The sequence below is a fragment of the Dermacentor silvarum genome, chromosome 1 (genome assembly GCF_013339745.2).
Source record: "Dermacentor silvarum isolate Dsil-2018 chromosome 1, BIME_Dsil_1.4, whole genome shotgun sequence".
Lineage (NCBI taxonomy): Eukaryota > Metazoa > Arthropoda > Arachnida > Ixodida > Ixodidae > Dermacentor > Dermacentor silvarum.
The window spans coordinates 8,390,617-8,409,613 of NC_051154.1; the positions used below are offsets into that span (position 1 = coordinate 8,390,617).

At 48.3% G+C, this 18,997-nt stretch overlaps 1 long non-coding RNA gene across 1 annotated transcript; it reads right to left on the reverse strand.

The window, feature by feature from the left end:
- Window positions 1–10,738: 10,738 nt before the first annotated feature.
- On the reverse strand, window positions 10,739–18,188 carry LOC125944352 (uncharacterized). Its single transcript, XR_007466201.1, has 2 exons — window positions 14,353–18,188; window positions 10,739–14,296 (listed from the first exon to the last, which is right to left on the reverse strand). It is a non-coding gene; the product is annotated as an uncharacterized LOC125944352 (long non-coding RNA).
- Window positions 18,189–18,997: the final 809 nt, after the last annotated feature.

An 18,997-nucleotide genomic window follows, 5' to 3' on the forward strand; every position in this document is an offset into this window, starting at 1 on the left:
CGCATTTTCTGAAACACCCTTTATATTACCTTGAAAAAAAAAACTGCGCTAACGAGGACGGCAAAAATGATCGGAACGCTGGGAATGGTGGCAGCAAGTTAGATTTTTCGAGTACTGTTTGTAGGTTGCATCCTCGGCAAAGAACGTACGGGCAGCAGAGCATCCTTCAAGGGGGCCCGATTGACAACGCTGTGGACCACCAAGCTCTTTGGGAACATGGTACGGCCAACGTTACCGACTAGGAAGAAGAGAAGCCTCATACAATGTGAAGTTTGCGTCCTTGGTGGCTGTTTCGCTTCTGCGCTTGGTACCAAAGTACGCTTTTGAATCTAATGTGGCACCTGCTGAAAACATACCTTGAAAAAAAAAAGAGATTTTTCAAGGTCTGTTTCTCGGTTTATTGTACTATGTGCGTATGAATGCACTAATGTTTGTGCTTAGTCCTCCTTAACTAGGAATAAGCCTTCGCCAGTGAACTTTGTTGTGGGCTACCTGACGGCGAAGCACACACCCTAAAGGGTGTGTGCTTAAGTGAGGAATGTTCATGGTAATGTCGGAAGAGATTAAAAAAAAAGCCCGGCAGCTGTAGCGCTGGAAAGTTTCAACCAGGCTGACGTAAAGGTATCAAAAGTAAAGCAGCAACAGTTCTTGTCAATGCTACAAATTAAGAATCTCTAGTTCATCGAATGTCTCGAGCTAAGAAGGCGACAGGTTTACAGTTACGCGCACATTTTTTCAGTTAAAACCTACAAACCAGTGTTCGCATTTAAGACCATAATTTCGGAATGGGGAATACAGGGCAATGCGCAATTTCTGGTTTCCTACAGACTCAACTTGAGGCCCTTATTGTGGTTGACCCTTTTATTATTTTATTTTATTTTTTATTTTATTTGTAAAATACCTTACAAGGTATTTACCTTACAACATCAATGTCGAAAAAAAAAACTGCAGCCAGGTGCACAGCTTAAAAATCAGAAAAAAAAATTTAACAACATGCACCTGTGTATTGGAACAATAAGAACAGCTTGATAAGTTTGTAAACAAATGTACAACAGTGAACGAAAAAAAGTCACAGGCCTGCGCAGCACACGCAGCACAGTCACAGCGTAAGCTGGAGGAGCGGCCCAAGAGTAGCTCCAATTTAGGCACCACGCACAACAGGGTCTTCGCAGCGAAGTCTCTTCGCCTCGTCTTCACGAGAACGATCTGAACTGTCCGCCCGGCGTTGACGGCGAGCTGCGGCTTGTACTGCTCTGTGGACAGCGGTATGCTGAGCCCGATGTTGCCTGGTTGCAGCCGCGCACGTAGCTCTACGATTCGTTTCTTCAGCAGCGGTTCGTACCTTAAAAATTAAATTATGGGGTATTACGTGCCAAAACCACGATCTGATTATGAGACATGCGGTAGTGGAGGACTCCGGAAATTTGGACCACCTGGGGTTCTTTAAGGTGCACCTAAGTCTAAGTACACGGGTGTTTTCGCATTTCGCCCCCATCGAAATGCGGCCGCCGTGGCCGGGATTCGATTCCGCAACATTGTGCTCAGCAGCCCAACATCATAGCCACTGAGCAACCACGGCGGGTGGTTCGTACCATGAGAGGAGGTGCCATAACGTGTACCGAAAAGGTATGCAGAATACGTGGCGCACATCTCACATCTCTTGACCTGTGGCACGGTACGTTTTTGTTGCTGTTGATGATGATGATGGTTTATTGGCATCTTCAAAACTGGGTGGTGACAAATAGTCACCTAGCCTGCTTGAGTTAACCAGGTCCAGCTACATGCAGCATGCAGGTATTATACGCAACTGCTACGTGTTGGGACACGTGGTGGAATATTACCGAACTGCAAAGCAAATTTTGTACGTATCCAAGCTACGCGGCACGCATGTCAGATGGCACGTCAAATGGGACGATACGATGATAATGATGATGATTAGGAAATAATCACATTCCCTTTCATTTGAAACGGGACGGTGACGAATAGTCACCTAGCCCGCCTGAATTAAACAGGTATGCCATACATGTTTTTCATTACATCCATATTTATACATCCCCATAATCTTCTTTTTCTTCCTCAATACTTCTCCATCTACCTTGTAACGCCACCTATGCAACTGCTACATGGCGTGCCACCTGGTGCAATAATTTACTAGGATAGGATAGGAATAAACTTTATTTGTGCAGCGGTTAAGGCTGTTGGTGCCCGGGGCTAGGCTGCCAGGGGTCCATCGCCGGAGAAAAATCTTACGAGGTCCTCGGCATTGGCCTGGCCCGCTGGACGGCCCACTCCTGGTCCTCGGGTGCTTCGCTGAGGAGGGCGGCTTGCCATCTCTCAGCGAGGCGCCCCGCTTCAGAGAGTCCTGCTGTTATCTTCCTCCTTCCTCTTGGTCCTTCTTCTTCTTCAGGGCGTAGACATTCCCAAAGTATACGGGCCATATCAGCCCGTTCGTGCTCGCACCACGGGAAGCCGGGCGACGGGTGCAGCGCGGGCCACAGGCGGTGCAGGTGGTAGGGGTTGGTGAAAGTGCCCGTCTGCAACCGCCTCAGGTCGACTGCCTGGGACCTGTCCAGCCGCCCGTGGGGTTGTGGATATGTCATACGTTCTTTCCTGTAGTGTGCAAGAACCTCTCGGTACGCGGCCGGAAACTCCTCGATATCACGGTCGGCGTCCCCGTGGCCCCCAGCTCCGTCCGCCGCGATTTGGGTTGTGTCGGTAATTCCTCCGCTGGGGTCCCGGACAACAACGGCGGCTGCCCTCTGGGTGATCGCGTCGCGGCGGGTAAGTTGCCTCGCGACGAGATGGGCACGCTCGTTGTGGTTGGGCGGGGGATGCCGGTGTGTTTTCGGCAGTTAGTACTGTTGTTGTTGCGGCTGTTGTCTTCTTTAGTACCAAGCTCCCCGACGTGCGCGGGGAACCATTTGAGGGACTTGTTCGGAATTGTGCCGGACACGAAGTCCCCGGCTCTGGCGTTGAGCATGCGCGCCACATCCGCGGACACCCAACCTTTGGTGTAGTTCCGGATCACTGATTTGGAGTCGCTTATGATCAGGCTATCCTCCGCACCTCCGTGGAGTACCGCGAGGGCTATGGCCATCTCCTCCGCTGCTTCGGCCGACGGCAGCCTAGCTGATGCCGTGACTCGGATCCTTCCCTTCGTATCTACGACCGCCATAGAAAAGGCGGGCTTCGCCGTCGTCGGCCGGCCGTGTCGTTGATGTTGCTGCCGTTGCTGCTGCCGTTTTTGTCGTAGTAGTAGTAGTGATGGTGGTGTTGGCATCCCCGGTTCGTCTCGCACATTTCGTTGTAGTGGCGATGGTGGTCGTCGTCCCTCGTCGCCATCAACGTTACCGGCGGGCCGCGGGTACCTGGCTGCATCGACGAAGAGGACGCCTTCTCGTCTTCCGTGCTCCTCGAGGATTGCTACCGCCATTCGTTTACGTCTTTGCACGTCATGCGCCGGGTGCATGTTCTTCGGCATGTTTTCCGTCTGTATGGCGTACCTGACTTCCGGTAGCAGTGTTTCCTTCAGTCCCCGCGCCTCATGATATTGAATCCCGAGGAGGTCGAGGATTCGTCTTCCCATTTTGGTGACCGACAGCCTCTCCAGCTGCGCTATTCTCTGCGCCTCGGCGACCTGCTCGAGCGTGTTGTGTACGCCCAGCTCGAGCAGCCTGTGAGTTGGCGTGTACTGGGGTACCCCCAGGGCGGTCTTGAACGCCCTGCGGATCGCCACGTTCAGCTTGTCGGTTTCGCTCCTGTTCCAGTCGGCATACGCGGCGACGTACGATATATGGCTCAGCGCGTACGCCTGTATCAGCCTCTTCACGCTGTGTTCCTTCATTCCTTTCCTCTTGTTCACGACCCACCTCACGAGGTGCGTGGCGGCGGCTACTTTCTTCTGCAGTAGGGAAACCAGCTCGCGGTTGGCACCGTTCTCTTCCAGCCACAGGCCGAGCACTCGCAACTTGGACACCGTCGGTATTCGGGTCCCCTCCCTCGTCGTGACGTGGACGCCCAAACGACGGGCATCGAACACGCCCTATGGGAGGGGTCCTTTCTTGCGCGGTCTGTGGAGTAGGATCTCTGACTTGTCGGGTGAGCAGACGAGTCCCGTGTCTTCAAGGTGCCGCTCCACCTCCCGGACGGCCCGCTGCTGTCGGTCTTGCATTTCGCCAACGCTCGTGTTCACTACTATTTACTAATTTTTACAATAATTACAATAATTTACTACTGCAATGCAAATGGTGCGCGTATAGACGCTACGGGGCGCGCATCTCACATCGCCAGACAAGTGGCAGGATACGATGCTAATGATGATGATGATTTATAGGCAACTACCTAGCTTGATTTAATCAGGTGCACAATATATTTTTTTCTAGCATTCATGTACACAACTCCTTAAAAATCTTTTTCTTCCTCAAACCTTCTGCCTTGTACCGTTACCTGTGCATCTGCTGCATGTCGTTCCACCAGGTGTAATAATATGCAACTGCAATGCAAAATGTGCACGCATCGGCTCTACGCAGCGCGCATGTCACATCGCGTGTATTGGTGGAAAAAAAATGCAGAGAAGAGATTGATACGACCGGATCTCTTACACTCATAGGTAGCGGCACAAGACAAATTTTGAAGGAAAAAAAAAGATTAAGGAGATGTATACAGAAATGCTAGATAAAAACGTTTATAGCATACCTGATTAAATCAAGCAGGCTAGGTGACTATTTGTAACAGCCCCGTTTCACAGGGGATGCAATAAAATAATTATCATCATCATCGTGTCTCCTCGCGTGCTAGGGCGCGTTTATAGGGAGATAGCAAGCGCTTTCGTGGCTGAGTTGTGGCTGGTGTATTTAGAATATGTACTTGTGTATCTGATAATTTTGTTTGTGTTTGTGAAATGGCAATAAAGAGAAAAACTTTCGTGGCTCAGTGGTAGAGTGTCTGACTCCCGCGCAGCGCAGGCCTGGGTTCGATCCCTTTTTCAGATTTAAACGTTTTTTTTAGATTTACGGAAGGCTTTTGACTCGATTGATCATAAAATATTAATACTGATATAGGGTTTATTGGCGTTTGATCCCGTTAGGTCCAGCGCAAAGAGCACCCGAGCCGTTCCAGCCATACGCCAGCGCGAGGCAAAACCAGCGACACCGATCCTTTCGTCTTTCTCTTCCTCACTTCAGGAGCCATGCGACCACAGCGACGCTTGTGCTAACTTCGTCATTACAATGGCCCCACGAAAGAAGACTAGCCATCCTGGCGACTCACGGTGACGACACGATAGAGGAATCGTAATACGGTTTAAGCCGGCTGACGTGCACAGTCTCGCGACCACGACGCCGCAGATCGTCAGACAGCGTGAGAGGTTCGACCACATAGTTTACAGGAGATGTACAGGCGACGATCCGGTAGGGTCCGTGGTATTGAGCCAGCAGCTTAGACGAAAGACCGAGAACGTGAGGCGGAATCCACAACCAGACGAGGGAGCCGACACGGAAAGTGGTAGGGCTCAGGTCGGTGTCATGTCGATTCCGCTGGTGGGCTTGACCCTCCGTCGTGAAGGTACGGGCAAGTTGGCGGCATTCTTCAGCGTACCTGGCTACTTCTGATATGGGTCGATATTCAGAGGCGTCAGGTTGGTATGGCAATACTGTATCGAGCGTGCACGAGGGTTCTCGTTCATACAATAAAAAGAATGGTGAAAAGCCTGAGGTCGCTTGAGTCGCGGTATTGTAAGCGTAGGTGACAAAGGGGAGAACCATGTCCCAGTTGGAGTGGTCCGACGCGACGTATGCAGTGAGCATGTCGCCAAGAGTGCGATTGAAGCGCTCAGTTAATCCATTGGTTTGCGGATGGTACGCGGTTGATGTACGGTGGACGACGTGGCACTCGGCAAGCAGAGCTTCGACCACTTGGGAAAGAAAGACACGTCCTCTGTCACTGAGGAGTTATCGAGGAGCGCCATGTCGAAGCACGAAATTGCGCAGGATGAAGAAAGCAACCTCACGTGCTGTAGCGACAGGAAGGGCGGCAGTCTCAGCATATCGGGTGAGATGGTCAACACTAACGATTATCCACCGGCTTCCAGACGTAGTGCATGGGAGTGGGCCGTAAAGGTCGATGCCGACCCGATCGAAGGCCGCGCGGGGCAAGGTAAAGGCTGAAGAGCGCCGGTCGAGCGTTGCGGAGAAATCTTGCGTTGTTGGCATGCTTCGCAAGCACGGATATACTTTAGGACAAAGCTGTACATACGGCGCCAGTAGAAGCGTTGGCGCAACCTTGCGTAAGTTTTCAGCACGCCTGCGTGAGCACTCTGTGGGTCGGCATGAAAAGCAGCGTAGATGTCGGAGCGCATGTGACGAGGTATTACGAGAAGCCACTTGCGACCACCCGGTATATAGTTGCGGCGGTAGAGCAGGTTGTCTCGCACGGTAAAATGAGAGGCTTGACGGCGGAGCGCGCGGGAGGGCGGATTGGCGGTGGAATCCGCCAGAAGGTCGAGAAGGGCAACAATCCACGGATCCTTCCGTTGCTCCGAATGCATGGACTCGACGTGGAGCGCTGAGATAACCGTGTACTGTGCCGAGAGAGACGCTGTATCGGGGGGTAGAGGAGAGCGAGAAAGGGCGTCCGCATCAGAATGCTTGCGGCCAGACCTGTATACCACTTGGATATCATACTCTTGAAGCCGGAGGGCCCACCGACCGAGGCGGCCCGAGGGATCTTTCAATGTCGACAACCAGCAAAGAGCGTGGTGGTCCGTGACGACATAAAATGGGCAGCCATAAAGGTAGGGTCGGAACTTGGCAAGAGCCCAGACTATAGCCAGGCACTCTTTCTCAGTGGTTGAATAGTTGGTCTCGGCCTTTGTGAGGGTTCGGCTCGCGTAGGCGACAACATACTCGTGATAGCCAGGCTTCCGTTGCGCGAGCACCGCACCAAGGCCAACGCCGCTTGCATCAGTGTGCACCTCCGTAGGCGCCCGGGGATCGTAGTGCCGGAGAATCGGAGGAGCTGTGAGCAGCTGGCGTAGCGTCTGGAATGCGTCATCACATTCACGAGACCAGTGAGGCATGTCGGTGCCAACGGTGAGAAGTCGCGTCAAATGTGCGATAACGGTCGCGAAATTGCGCACAAAGCGACGAAAATAAGAACAAAGGCCGATGAAGCTCCGGAGGGTCTTCAGTGACGTCGGCTTAGGGAAGTCGGCGACAGCTCGAAGTTTCGCAGGATCAGGGAGGACGCCGTCTTTGGACACAACGTGGCCCAAGATAGTCAAGGTGCGAGCTGCAAAGCGACACTTTTTGATATTCAGCTGAAGACCAGCGTTCTTAAGACATGTCAAAACTTGGTGGAGACGTGAGAGGTGCGTCGAGAAGTATGAAGAAAACACGACGATGTCATTCAGGTAGCATAGGCAAATGTTCCATTTGAGACCGCGAAGTATGTTATCCATCATGCGCTCGAAAGTTGCGGGCGCATTACAGAGCCCGAATGGCATGACGGTAAATTCATATAGCCCATCAGGGATGACAAACGCTGTCTTCGGTCGATCGCATTCGGCCATGGGAAACTGCCAGTAGCCAGATCGTAGGTTCAATGACGAGAAGTACTCAGCGCCTTGTAAGCAATCGAGTGCATCGTCAATTCGGGGTAAAGGGTAGACGTCCTTCCGTGTGACTTTGTTTAGGCGGTGGTAATCGACACAGAAACGAATAGAACCATCTTTTTTTCGCACTAGCACAACTGGAGAAGACCACGGACTCTGGGATGGTTGAACGACGCCACGCTCGAGCATGTTATTCACTTGGTCGTTGATTATACGACGCTCCGCCGCTGAAACGCGATAGGGGCGTTGTCTGAGGGGAAAGTGGGACTCGGTGTCGATGTGGTGGGAAACACTTCGTACGACCCAAGGCGTGTTCCGTACAGTCGAACGAAGAACGGAAAGTATCTAGGAGAGACAGGAGTTGCTCGCGGTGCTCGAGGGAAAGGTTGGCGTCAACGCATGAATCAAAGACTTCCGTAGCCAATCGGGAGCTTTTCGGAAATGGTGTCATGGCGTCGAGCGAAAGGCCAGAAGAGGAGCCAGGCACGTCCAAACACTCAGACATGTCAATAGGTTCGACACAGCCGAGACACTCGTCGCGAAGCAGAGTCAGCGGGTATTGGAACGGATTGTCCACTAGCATAATTGTTGTACCAGCGGCTACGTCAAGAACGGCGAATGGAAGTGGTAGAGATTTGCGGTGAAGAAAAACAGATGAAGGCGTGAACAGTACCGAGGCGTCGGGCGCCGATGGACACAACAAAGCGACTGGTGTTGAAGTGCTTGGTGGCAGATCAGCATCGGTGGCGACAATAATCTTTAAGGGGGCGGGAGAGGCGGCAGGCAGAGTGGTGTTAACGACAGACAGAGCAACTTCGGCACGGGCACAGTCAATGACGGCACGGTGGCGCGACAGAAAGTCCCATCCCAGGATGACATCATGGGAGCAGGAAGGCAGAACAAGGAACTCAATTGTGTAAACTACGTCCCGAATAACGATCCTAGCGGTGCATGCGGCTGAAGGTTCGATGGGCTCCGTGGTGTCAGTATGAAGTACAAGGCCAGAAAGTGATGTGGTGACCTTCCTAATCTTACGGCAAAGAGTCTCACGTATGACGGAAACCGCAGCGCCCGTGTCGATGAGTGCGAATGTAGCGGCTCCTTCAACCTGTATTTCTATAATGTTTTGCGGCGATAGCGGAGGTCTTGGGCATTTCGACAAGCGTGCAGCTCTTTCCTCCGAAGCTGCAACATTTAGTTTCCCTCGTTGGAAGGCGGGCGACGACGCATCGGCGATATCGAACGGCGACGCGGTGATGGTGAACGACGGGGGCTGAAGTTCTGACGACCGGTCCAGAAGTTCGGCGATGGGTTCGAATCAGCATGCTGGTGGGATGCACCTACCTGTGGCTCAACGACGACCTCCTGACGCGGCAGGCGACGGCGACAAAAGCGCGCCGCATGTCCCGCGATACCGCACGAGAAGCATATCGGCCGATTGTCCCTCGTGCGCCATGGATCTTGCGGCCGGAAGTACTGAGGGGGCATTTGAGGGACACTGAGAAGCGCTGGGCGCGGTGGCGGCGCCGAGTAGGGGAGTGTCGTTGGTCGAGGACGCGACACGACTTCAGCGTACGTCAAAGGTGCAGCAATCTGAGCTGGTGCAGCAATCTGTTGGACTGGTGGAAGGGCCTCTGCAACCTGCTCGCGGATGGCCTGCTGCACGGCCGAGGACAAAGGTTGGACAGGCTCCTGGGTGAGAGGGAGCAGCGAGAGCTGGCGGGCCACCTCTTCACGAATGAAGGCTTTGATCTGAGGCAGCAGAGACCCGTCATCAGCCTGTCCGTGAGCAGTCACCAAACTGGAAAGGGAGGCGACTTGAGGAACAGTTTGGCGGGCGAGCGCTCGTTGCCGGCGTAATTCATCGAAGCTTTGGCAATATGTGACTACGGCTGCATCGGTGGTAGGATTCTTGGCCATGAGCATCTGAAAAGCGTCGTCATCAATGCCCTTGAGGATTTCTTTAATCTTATCTTCCTCAGTCATCGTTCGGCTCACGCGGTTGCAGAGATCTATGACGTCCTCGATGTAACTAGTGAAAGTCTCGCCCGGCTGTTGCGCTCGGTGGCGAAGGCGCTGTTCAGCGCGAAGCTTTCGCACCGCAGGACGGCCAAATACCTCCGCGAATGCAGTCTTAAAGTCATTCCATGTCGCAATGGTTGCTTCATGGTTGCGGAACCAGAGGTGGGTGACACCCGCAAGATAAAAAATAACCTTGGTGAGCTTTGTCCGATCGTCCCATTTGTTGTGGTTGCTCACCCGTTCGTACGACGAAAGCTAGTCGTCGACGTCGGTATCAGCGGTGCCACTGAACACAGCCGGGTCTCGTTCACGAACGGCACTGCAGGTGACTTGCACAGTTGACGAAGTGGGTCGCTCACCGGCGTCGTCTGGCATGGTCGTGGGGGTAGCGGAGGGCAGAGTGCGGCTGCGGAGTTCCAGGGCGAGTTGTTAGGATCGTTAGGATACCCAGCACCTCCACCATATGATATGGGGTTTATTGGCGTTTGATCCCGTTAGGTCCAGCGCAAAGAGCACCCGAGCCGTTCCAGCCAAACGCCAGCGCGAGGCAAAACCAGCGACACCGATCCTTTCGTCTCTCTCTTCCTCACTTCAGGAGCCATGCGACCACAGCGACGCTTGTGCTAACTTCGTCATTACAATACATAACTTAGAAATCTACGGGATACGTGGCGTCGCTAATGATTTATTAAGAAGTTATTTAACGAATCGAAACCAATTTGTTCAGCGTTGTAGTGCACGTTAAAGAACCCCACGTGGAAAAAATTAATCCGGAGCCCTCCGCTACGGCGTGCCTGATAATCAGAACTGTTTTTGGCACGTAAAACTCCAGAAAGAAGAAGAACCAATTTGTTCAGATAAATTTTGTTGCTTCTGACATTTTACCTATAAAGCAGGGTGTACCTCAGGGCTCGAAACTGGGCCCACTATTGTTCTTAATTTATGTAAACAATATTGTACGGATACCTGACTCACCCGACTTGACAATGTATGCCGGTGATACCAACATATTTTTAGATCCAATGACACTTCCGAACTTACTAATATTGTTAATGCGTATCTAAATCGCTTGTCAATTTGGTTGAGAGAGAATAGTCTAGAATTAAATACTGCAAAGACAACATACATTTTATTCAGAGCTCGTAACAAGAACATACCCAATGACATTGACATTTATTTCAATGAAATGACAATTAACCATGTCCAAGAACAAAAATTCTTAGGCGTATGGTTTGATGAACATTTATCCTGGGGTTCACATATAAGGATGCTTTGCAATGACCTTTCTAAATAGGTCGTTATTATTAATAGAATAAACCATCTAATTCCGCTTTGGCTCAAACAACAGTTATACAATGCTCTCTTTTACTCTAAACTCTGCTACGGGGTCTTGGTAAGGGGTACAACTTCAAAAACAATCTACAAGAAATTAATTCTTTTACAGAAACGAATTCTTCGTATGTACTGCAATTACCATGGCCGTTTTGTACACCTTGAAACAGCTCCATTATTCCAGCGTTACCCCCTTCTTCGAGCAGACAGAATATATTATAAGAAGCTTCTGGTCACCATACATAAACAAAAACTATTCACCAAAACGGACAATGATGAAATATCTCGTTACCCACTACGCCAGAAAACCAGGCACATATTCCAAAAACAAGAACAAATTATGGAAAACAAACATTCCTATATCAATCGACAGAAATATTGAACAAGGTAGGAGAACTGATAAATTTTAGCGCTTGTGAAAGCTCGTTCAAAAGAGGGCTTAGCGCATTATTACTCGCCGATGACATTGCTTTCACTAATTATTGATATTTTGTTTCTTTCACATCTGTACGTATGCATGTATGACATAAAAATTCATATAGATACCATTTGTGCTAATGTTTTTTTTTGGTTTACTCAATCCAATGAACAAATGTTGTAATTGTTACTGAAATTCTGTTCTCTCATGCGTTATTGTTACTGAAATTCTGTTCTCTCGTGCGAGATGTATGTACGTTGTATATGTATTCATTTGCATTGGTTATCACCGCTGTTGTAATTGTGAGGCTGGGACCTCTGCCAGGCCTTTGTGCCTTTAGACACAGTCTCCCCTCGTTTGTACGAGAAATAAAGTTCATTCAATTCAATTCAATTCAAACCCGGCGGGAACTGGGTACTTTTTTTCTCATTTCCGGCGATAGCGGTTACGGACCCCGGACACCGCAGGCGGCGGCGGCAGACACCATCGCCAACCGAAACTGCGATTGGAATGAGTCCATAACAGCTCACGCTGTAAGACTAGAAAAAAAAAATACCAGACAGTGAGTATGAATAACAAGGGATAAGCAATTGGAGTCAGTGCCTGAATTTATCGCGGTCAGTTTCCGCAACTATGCTATCGGGGAGGCTGTTCCAGAGACGAATCGCGCGTGGAATTGCAGACGTGTTGAATGCTTCAGTTTTACCGCGGATGCGCGTGAAGCTAAGATGATTGTGTAATCTGTGTGACCGGTGTGCGATAAAGTTTCTAGGCGTAGGGAGCGTTTGTTAGTGTGGTGGGCGTACTTGTGAAACAATGACAAAAGGGCTATGTCGCGTCGATTACTTAGCAGCTAAAGTGAAAGATGAAGCTTTATTGGAGTTACGCTAGAATGGTAGTCATAATGTCGGGAAATAAACCATGCGGCTCTATTCTGGATTGATTTCAGCATGTTAATTAAGTAATTTTGGTGTGGAGACCAGACCGGAGCGGCGAACTCAAGCTGTGGGCGAACGAAAGTTTGAAATGCCAGGTTGATAAATGTAGGTGAGTTTTGAAGGTTCCCGCGCAGGTAACCCAGTGATCGAGAAGCACTGGCGCAGACGGTGGCAATGTGGGAAGCTCAGAAGAAGTTTGATGAAAGATTTACGCCTAGATATTTTAATGATGAGACCTGAGATAATGACATTTTTGATCTAGTAAGAATAGTATGAGTTCGAGCGTTTGCGGCTGAAGGACATCACTTTACATTTAGATTAATTTAGAGTCATTAGCCAGGTGTCACACCAATTAGCGATTTGGTTAAGATCCTTTTGGAGGATCTGGTGGTCATTAGAGCTGTTAATGGGACGATAGATAATGCAGTCATCACCGAATATGCGCATGCATGATGATAAGCCATTAGGTAGGTCTTAATGTAGATAATAAAGAGTAAGGGATGAAGAACGCTTCCTTGTGGTACACCCGAAGAAACATCGGAAAGGGGCGAAGAAAAGCTGTTAGCGAAGGTAAACTGCTGCCCTGTTTGAAAGAAAATTTCGAAGTCAGGGTAAAGCTAGTGAATCAAGTTTTAAGGATGATAGTTTCAAAAATAGGCGACAATGGACTACGCGGTCAAAAGCTTTAGAAAAATCTAGAAAGACGCAGTCAGTGTGAATGTTTGAGTCCATGTTAAAATGTAGATCTGTCGTAAATAAAAGCAATTGCGTTTCGCACGACAAACCTCTCCTGAGACCATGCTGAGCATGAAAAAAAGGAGTTCTTTGATTCTAGGTGATGATAAACTTGAAATCTAATGTGTTCCATGATTTTATAACATATGCAAGTCAGCGATATCGGTCGGTAGTTTTCAGCCAGGTTTTTGTTATCATCTTCCAAAATGGGTATGACTGTCGATTTTCCAATCTTCATGAATCTGACCGGTCATTAAAGATTGATCAAAAATATGGAATAAAAACCTGCTAGGGGGGATACTGAGACGGTGTTTTTTAGTAATTTACAATTAATATTGTCAATACCTGCTGAAGACGAAACTTTCAAGTTATTTATCAGCTGAGTTATACCATCAATAGTAATGTCAATAGATTTCATGTATCGGTAACCTCGGTCTACAACAATGTGCAAATTAGTGATAGTTTCTTTCGTGAATACGGATGAAAAGAAGTTATTGAAAACTTGTACGCACTCACTGTTAGGAATAGGGGTGTTGCTTTCATTGTTTAACGGAATGTCATTAGTATGGCGTTCAGGAGATTGAATTTGACAGAACTTTCTAGGATTAGATTTGAGTAGTCAGAGTTGTATTATAACAACGCTGTCCGAGCGTCCGAATTGTGTGGTTAGCTTTCATAAGACACGGGGGCAAAATTCACAGAGCTTTTTGTTAATACGGGACTTTGCCAACACGAGCCCATAGCTCCCGTTCTTATTCGGTTTTTATTATAGAAATTGAAGACTTGTTTTATTCACTTCCAGATGATGAAATATTGCAGAGCGTTGTCATGTTTGGTTGAGGAGAATGATGGAGGTAATTCACTGTTAACTCTGCAACTACTTTGGAAATATTTCTGGAAAAACTGCTGCTCCATTTACGTTCTACATGTTCTACATGTGTTGTGTGGAATGAGAAGACGTTTATGCAAAACTCTGTGGTCTGTATCGGCTCAAAGGTGCACCCCAGTTTTAAGTTTGTGAGGAATTCCCGGGTCCGAACCGTGGTGGCCATCTGTTTCGGTCCACGCTTGCTCCGGTCTTTTCTTCCTTTATGCTGTCGCTGTCACTTGCCTAAGGAGGGATCCCTCACGTATGGATTAGCAACAGTTACCAGAAGTTCTAATTTTCTTAGTCGCGTTGACAGATGTATCGCCAAGAATTTTGGTGGCATGGCTGAAGAGTGTATTTCGGTACATCGATGACTTAGGACTGGTACCCCTCCTTTTGGGCGAAATAAAGAATTCACCACCACCACCACTTGTCTAGTCACCACAGACAAATGTGACCTATACCATAACGTTGTTGATATCTTAAAGATTTCAGGAAATGCAGCTTTTCGTCTGAGAGAGACAGAGAGAAAGTGATGAGAAGGAAAGGCAGAGAGATTAACCAAGGACGCGCCCTACACATGGGAAAGGGGAAAGGGTTGGAAATTTTGAACTTTACCTCTGGCGTTACCTCCTAACAGACAACTTCAATTTCTGGATAACAGACTCAGGATACGAGATGAAGATTTGCAGTGGCAATATATGCACCGCTCCGTAAAGGCAATCACAAATTTCTTTTCCAGGCACTCCAAGGTTGTGAAAAATGATATGAACTGATTTCTGTGCTCCAGAAAATATGTACACATGGGCTAATGGAAGGTTAACTTTCTCGAGTCAGACTCAAAGTTTGAAGTTGGCGGACAGCTCTAATATCGAGAGGGCCGGGAAAAGATTTATCAAGTTTGTCATAGGTTGTAATCAAACCTCAAAAGGGTATCTGCGCAATAACAAGAGACCGGAGTTATACTATATGTACGTAACGGTGCACGGAATGACGGTGTCTGGAAAGGAGACGTAGAGGAAAAATGAAGGCAGTGTTCGGGCGATAATGTTTGTGTACGCCCGTAACCTCGTGCTCGTGTCACACAAGTACACAGGATATGTGTACTTGTGTACACATATGTGTACCTGGCAGCAACTTCATAGGCCTCACATCACCAAGGAATCTTCAACACCTAGCCGTGAAACCCCAACGCAGACTCCCACCACCTATACAATCCAGCACCATGACTGCATCGTCGGAAGCCTTGGACGTCCCCAAGTACGTCGGATCAACGAACGATGGGCCCGTAGAGGGCTGTTTCCACCATTGCGAGCTCTATGCAACAGCTGAATGCTGGTCGGAACGGGAGATGGTCACAAACTTCAACGAATACGCCACCGGTGAGGCCTTCTGTTTTTACGTGGTGCTCATATTTGTAAACGGCGAATCGTGGAACGAAATCAATGACGAAATGGTCAGCCGATTTAAAGTATGCAACCCCTCCATTATCCACCAGCTGGATACATTTCAACTGGGTCACGGCAGTGACACTCAGTGTTCACGTAGCATTCATCATCAGTAGCAAACAAAGCCCCGTGTTAGTAGATCGCTGACAAGTTCGACATGTAGTGATTCTCCCGAAAAACTAAATAGAATGACATGCCTAGTATGGTTTCACCTCGCACAATGGACAAAGCCTTCGTTCACTGAGAAATATCCACGTCGCTTTTCTTCAAGACCCAACCTTTCACCAGGCTACAATTCCGTGCAGAAATTGCCAATATATGCGCCTTTATCATGCTATCGGACTCCTGTCATCGTTGAAGCATCTGATGCGTTTACTTCATCTCGTACGCCCAGCCTACCACCTGCAGGTTAGTCCATGCCACACAGGATCGCTTAATACCCGCATGAGAACCCGATGTTTCGAGACAGACTTATTACTGGAAGCACATGATGAAACCACATCCGCTGCGGCATTGTTCAGTGATCGAGCATCCAGGATTGCAGGCTGCATGGACTCAGACAACGGTACCTTCCACACCAACCAAGAAAATATCCCAGCTATTACTTCCAGCGGTGACATGAATCAGACTGCTTTCCTGCCAAGACAACACAAGGAAACCAGCAAGAGCTCATGTTCATTACACAAGGAAAACCATTCGCTCTTATCAGCAACTTATGAACAGCAACTTATGAACAGCAACTTATGAACAGCTCACCTGTTGACTTGAAACTGCTTCGCCACATCTGAGCAGTCTTCCGAGCACTAGCCCCCAACAACCATCTGCCATTGAAGCATCACCAGCAGTAACAAATGTCTCATAGTGCCACCTATAATAGAGACGTCCATCACTAGTGGCATTACAGCAGGAAGGTTTTCTGAGGAGCCTAACATATGGGCCTCACCGTCAGACAAGCCACAGCACCAAGCTTGCTGCCACCAACACCAAGAACAAGTTCGGCTAATGCAAGGACGAATCCGACACAGATGACGACGACGTGGAAAACTAGTGCCGTTGAAAGAGCAGAAGCCATACCAAGAAGACATCTGCGCAAAGTCAACTGAACCGAAGACGCAAGTAGTATGTGAGTTTCCTAGGAATGAACGTCGTCAAAGGTTTCTTCAACACCACAAATGCGACAACAGTGCAAGCAACGACCACAAGGACAGGTGAAAGTTTCTGGCATACCAAAGCTACAGAAACACCGCCTCAAAAACAAGGAGCTACGAGTACTCTTTTCAGAAAACGCACATGTCCAGCCACCAGAAACAAACTGACTTCATACAAACAGTGCGTCTCCTGTGAGCGCAATCCACCAACCACAACTCGCAACACGCATTTTTCACTCCGCATGCACTAGCTTCAAGTGCAAGCACATTTCCCTCTACTTCAAGGAGCTACAATCTTACTCAATTGCGCCAAGAACTCGACATGCACTGCGATCAGTGTCCACGAGCTACAGCGCATGTAGACGTCGTTCGGAGCGCAACAGTCAGGCTCGCCCACCAGAGATATGTTGGACGTCACCGGCTTGCTATAATTTATTACAAACATGTAATCAGCATACAGAGCTCACGCGGGACATTGAACGAACTGCACCTTCGTATATTTTTGTCATTTATCAGTCTCTTATTGTCAGACAAGCGTCGGCTTTGGATTGCCAGCATAAGCAGAAATGACGCCATCAGCTTCGTCGCGTGCGTGTTCATTCGCACAGCCGGCATTATCCACTTTTTTTCCTGTCTGATTGGCTATCGAGAGGGCATATGTTTTGAAATTCGTGCTTCGAAGCGGAAGTTTTGCAAAATGAAATTTTGCGTTTTCATCAAGATGACGAAACGTGACGTGGAGCTGCAAATTCGCGCTATATATTGCGACGTTAGCGCTTCAAAAGAAAGTGAGTGGTAGCTTGCAGAAGCCCGTGCAATGCATCTGCAATATTGCGAATATGTGGTCGTGGTCCAAGATAGCCGCCATGTCAGCTTGATGATTGGTTGAAGGAATATCCCATAAGCAGCGTCAAAGGAAGGGCTTTTTCGTAAGCGTCAATTTGAAGTTGGGTGACGCTGCGCTGGGCGGCTAGTGCAGTGATTTTCCGACATTGCAGTGATTTTTCGACATCGACAACAGCTTTATTTATAGTGGGTAGCCGACAATGCGGAAGGGGGCATCATGTAATGATCCGTTGCACTGATTACCCTAGCGTCATTAAAACCCAATTATCAATCACTCAACCGTTGCACTGGTTACACTGCTTTGCGCTGTTTGCCGCTCACACAATCTGCGACGGGGTTGAGGGATGTGAATGCTGGCAGACTGTTTCAGCGGCCTATGCTCTCAATTCCAAGCTACACGTGGACATGCTGTGGTGATTGACATGAAAAACTTTGACATTCAGCACGTGTCCGTGCCACAAAATGTCGCAGTTTTTCCCGATACGTGATTGGAATCGACTACCTGCCGCTATAGTTGCCATATCCTGCCCGATGAAATTATACTCATCATTGCAGGCGGCAGAAACGAGTGGATGCTAAAAGGAAAATATTAAGGAAGGGAAAAACAGCGGAAAAACATAAAACACTTCAGCAGCCACGCTATATTCCCAGAACTAGTCCAATTCTTATTTTTAGTTCGTCGAAACCTTCCTTGTTAATGGCGTTAAGTTTGTCTTTGTGTGCGTGCATTTTGCTGTACCAATATTTTTGTAGCGTGAATCGATATTCTATTTACGCGATATGTACACTTATCTTTATAACCTTTCGGGTCGTTGGCTTATCGAGTGGATTTTGTTCATGCACTGCTATGTCACTGTTCCGTTTCATATATATATATATATATATATATATATATATATATATATATATATATATATATATATATATTATGAAAGCAATGCTCACAGGTTTAACAACAACAAACTGTCAGCGCTTCCACTGGGGTGGAGATGGAAGACCAGCGAAGCTGTACTATGGTGGGAATTATGTATTTCCAATTATGATTATTATGATGTAATGGTGTAATTGGTTATTTGAACTATTAAAGAATGAGAAATATATATGAACCGATGGTTTTATTTATTTAGTGACCACAGAGAACATGGCCTTAGTTGTCGGCTACAGGTACACCACCCTAGGGTGTACGGCTAAGGTTGGCACGTTCTTCATAAACACGTCATCGACGCCGCGCGCGTTCGGTGCGAACGCGAGCAAAACGCCGCCGCCGTCGACAACAGTTCTGCGCGTTGCTGGTGCTGCTACACATCCAAGTTTATACAGCTCCTCAGAATTTTGAGAATGACAGCCCATAAACAAATGTCCAATAGAATCAGGGCAACACTTGACTTCAGCCAACCAAGAGAACAGGCTGGCTTCAGGAAGGGATATTCTACGTTGGATCATATTCATGTCATCAATCAGGTAATCGAGAAATCTGCGGAGTACAATCAACCTCTCTATATGGCTTTCATATATTATGAAAAGGCATTTGATTCAGTAGAGATACCAGCAGTCATAGAGGCATTGTATAATCAAGGAGTACAGGAGGCATACGTAAATATCTTAGCAAGTATCTACAAGGATTCCACAGCTA